This window comes from Calypte anna, chromosome W (assembly GCF_003957555.1).
Source record: "Calypte anna isolate BGI_N300 chromosome W, bCalAnn1_v1.p, whole genome shotgun sequence".
Lineage (NCBI taxonomy): Eukaryota > Metazoa > Chordata > Aves > Apodiformes > Trochilidae > Calypte > Calypte anna.
The window spans coordinates 16,873,134-16,877,087 of record NC_044276.1 but is presented as its reverse complement, the minus strand read 5'-3'; positions in this window follow the sequence as shown (position 1 = coordinate 16,877,087).

Here is a 3,954-nt window from a genome sequence, read left to right as displayed (position 1 = left end):
ATAGGCTCGGAGCACTGTTCGTGAGTCTCTGCTGGAACACCTGGTTGGACCTTGAAGCGCCGTACCCTAAAAGAGGTTTGTCTTGCTACAACCAAGCACAGCCCTGTGGTGCTATGGGAAATTTCAGGGCATGCCAGGACAACCACCTACTGCTGTGCATTGGTTTTAGCCAGGATAAAGGTAATTTTCTGTCTTGTACTTCTGCTTTCAATTAAGTCTCTTGTAAGTAGCTGCACTTGCTGAAATTAACAGCAAGTTTCTCAGACAGTGTCTGCTTCTGAGACTGATAACACTTGATGTTTATAGTTACTGCTAGAGACTGGTATGCAGAGCCAAGGAAACTGCTCAGCTCTGAGGAACGTTTTGCCCTCCAAGAGGAATAAAGAGGTCCTACCTGCAGCCCTCCTTTGGGGAGGAACAGACAAGACAGGTGCCAGAATTGACCAGAGTATTCCATCCCATACACATCATACTCAATATAAATTTGAGGGATCATGAGGGCCAATCCAGCTTCCGGCTTCCTGCCCTTCCTGCCTTTCCTGCTTCCCTTTCTTCACCCGTTCCCTGTTTCCTTTGGCATCCTGGGAGGATTCCGTCCATTCATCTGCCTGTGGTCCTGATCAGTGTCAGCCTGAATCTGTGCATTCCTGCTTCCAGTTCCTGCCTGCTGCCGGCTCCAGGAGTCCAGCCTGTACTATCCCAGGGCTGCCCTGCAGCCTCGGTGGTGACGTGAGAGTTATGGGGGAAAAGGGGGGAAGGAACATGGTATCAGTTTTCCTGTATATTTGTGTATACTTAGTAGTATTTTCTATTTATCATTACTGTTTCATTAAAGTTGTGTAGTTTAGTTTCCAACCCATAAGTATCTCTCCCTTATTCTCTCTCCTTTCTTTATCAAGGAGGAGAGAGAGATTAATAGAGAGCATCTGTCACTCAGTTTAATTGCCGGGCCAGTGTTAAACCGTGACAGATTTATTGGCGCCCAACGTGGGGCCCGAGCTAATTGGCTCGAGTCCAGTTCAAATTTTGACTAATTTGCCGGAATAGTTTGAATTCCAGCTCCAGTGGGAGAGTGGCTTTGCTGAGCTGGTATCAGACCTTGTTCTTTGGAAATTTCACAGGGTTGGAGATTAATCCAGTCATGCCGTACCTTTGGTATTCAGGGTATGTGATATGTGCCTTTGCAGCTGGAGTTTGTATTACTATGTGTTTTTTTTTTTTCTTAAGAGCTGCTTAAGAACCATCATTGCAATATGGTCCTCAATATCGATGCACATCAGGGTGCATGGTGCAGTAGTGTTTCATACAGAGATAAAAAACTTGGTTGGTAATTACACTCCCACTTTTAATTTGGGAAATTATATGACTCCATCTTATTTTGGGCTGACTCCACCAGATTTTAGTCGCAATAGCATTTCATTTCTCAATCTTCTGGTGGGTGTTGTTAATTTTTCTCATATATTGGTGAGGAGTAACACAAAAACCACAGTAATGAGATTGAGCATGCCTTTTCAGAGGCCGAGAGTTGCTGTTCGGAGAGTGAGCTGCTCCTCGTACAGAGAGCACCCCCACTCCTGCCTCCGCAGCTGCTTCTCGCCTCCCCTCATGCAAGGACACAACTCAGATATGGCCGGCCAGCATCGCCAGTGTTTCTGCTGCAGCTGCTGTCTCTACCCCCGCAGACACTGCTGCTGCTCAGAAAGCGAGCCCTGCTGCTGCTACTGCTGTAGACACCACAGCCTCTCCCCCTCAGCCCACACACTTACTTGTTGACCCCGTAACTAGGAGAAAAGGAAAACAATGGAAATCAGAAATGAGCCTTAACCCTTCAAGGTCTGAACGAGATGACCAAGTGATAGAGGAAATAGAGGATACTGCCTCTCCTCATAGAGTAGCTAGAGCAGACTCAAAAGCAGAGTCAGCTGAGGAGGACTCAGACTCAGAATCTGCTCAGTCCTACTACATGAGGGACTTGCATACTCTGAGAAAAGACTACAGCCGTTTTCCAGGTGAACCACTGTGGGAAAACAGTCTGCGGAGGCTTAAGGATTCCATGTGCACATCAATATGATTGTATGAAATCGTTTATTAACAACTTGCACTCACTTTATATAGAGAAGCCTTGTTTACACCATCTTATCATGCGGATGGCTTTGTATTCCAATTACACATACCATTCTCATGGAACCTTCTTCTCACATAATTATTTTCCTCTTCTGTTGCTAATTAAGTTATCTCTTTCCCATTAGCTCATTCTCAGAAAGCCTCTAACTAGGCCTCAATAGCCTTTAACCCAATGTGGCCTAAATTGAAGTAAGTCAGGATTGCTCACAACCTGTATATTTCTGAACTGTTTTCCCAACATATTCCCCTTTTTGTTTTTTGAGCAATTCTGAGTTATTTCTTACGTAAGATAACATGCTAATGATATATTGTCATATGCAGCATACTAATAATGCAAAAGCAATAACATACCAATAATGCAAAAGCAATAATAACATACTAGTAATATAAAAGCAATAATAACATATATAACTGATAAGCCTTGCCTAATTAAATCTGTAAGCCAACAAGCTAACTGGTATATTTTATGATTTTTATCAATTCTTACCAAAGGCTTTTCCTCTTGCTATGTGTGATACAAATGAAACAGCAAGAAACCCAAATTTCAAATTTTCACTTATATTCTAGGCCTAATTGTTGCATTGACCAGTTTGATCACAAATGTTATTGATAACTCATTAGTTCTCTCATGAGGTCACGCTCTTTTTTTTTCTCATGAGGGTATACGCTCTTCCCTTGTCTTTCCTCTCTCTCTCTTTTATTCTTTTTTTTATGATTATAATGAAAATAGTTTTATTATTGAATCATGTGTTCTAATGGTTTCAAACTAAACCTGAAGAAATTTCTTTCTATTACACCACTCCCTTGCACAGTATTTTGCAGTGCAGCTTTGAGCATTTTTTAAACTCTTTTAAATAATAGATCAAATTATAATCAATGTGCCCATCAAAGAAAGTTGTTTTAAAATATCTGGAGTTTGCATAAAAGCAGAGTAGTGACGCAACCTAATTGAAGCCAAATTATTCCTATTTCATGGATAGCGTAAATTTCCTTTCAAAGAAAAGAAAATATCACTAGCTTTCATGAGTAACAGGTAACCCTCAAGTTACTGCCTACCAAGATTCAGGCCTGGACATTTGATGCCCAGAACAATGTAAAAATATTTCCCACTTCTGCTTCATACCTTTCAGAAGGCATTAGAGAAACTTTCCTTTTTTTGTCTCTTTAATGAGGCTATGTGGTGCCCTTTCCTCCCCCTCCCAGCAGGGCTCACAGCTACAGTATCTGTGGGGGCAGAGGCAGCACCTGCAGCTGTAGCAGCCTTGCTGGGAGCAATTGCCAGGCACACGAAGGGGGGTTGAAAAGCAGCTGTGGGGGAAAGAGGCCGGGGGGGGGGGAATTTCTTTCTCTCCGCAGCATTTCTCGGCGTCTGGAAAACATTCTCATGAATCTATCGTACTCTTTACCAATATATGAGAAAAATTTAACAATCAAAAAACTTTAAAAAACCAAAACACTATTACTACTAAAATCTGGTGGAATCAGCCTAAAATAAAATCAATCAGTACAATCTCCCAAACCAAATACTTGTATCAGAAATATTATCACTGTGAATCCACATTTAAAGGCGTTTGTTTCCACGGTCGAACCCATCTGCTCGGTACCCAACGCACTCCAGTACCTGTAAGTAAGCACATATAACCTCGACCAGTCAGTTTCACCTCTGCCGGCCCTTCCCATTGTCCAGTGATGGAATTCTTGAATTCCACCAAAATTTTGTGGGAAGGTTCTGAAGCAAAGTCTGCTAAAGCTTTTTGGTGAATCAGTATCGGAGGTTCTGTACAATCTCCTGTAAGGCGTAAATAGTTCATGACATATACAGCCTTACTT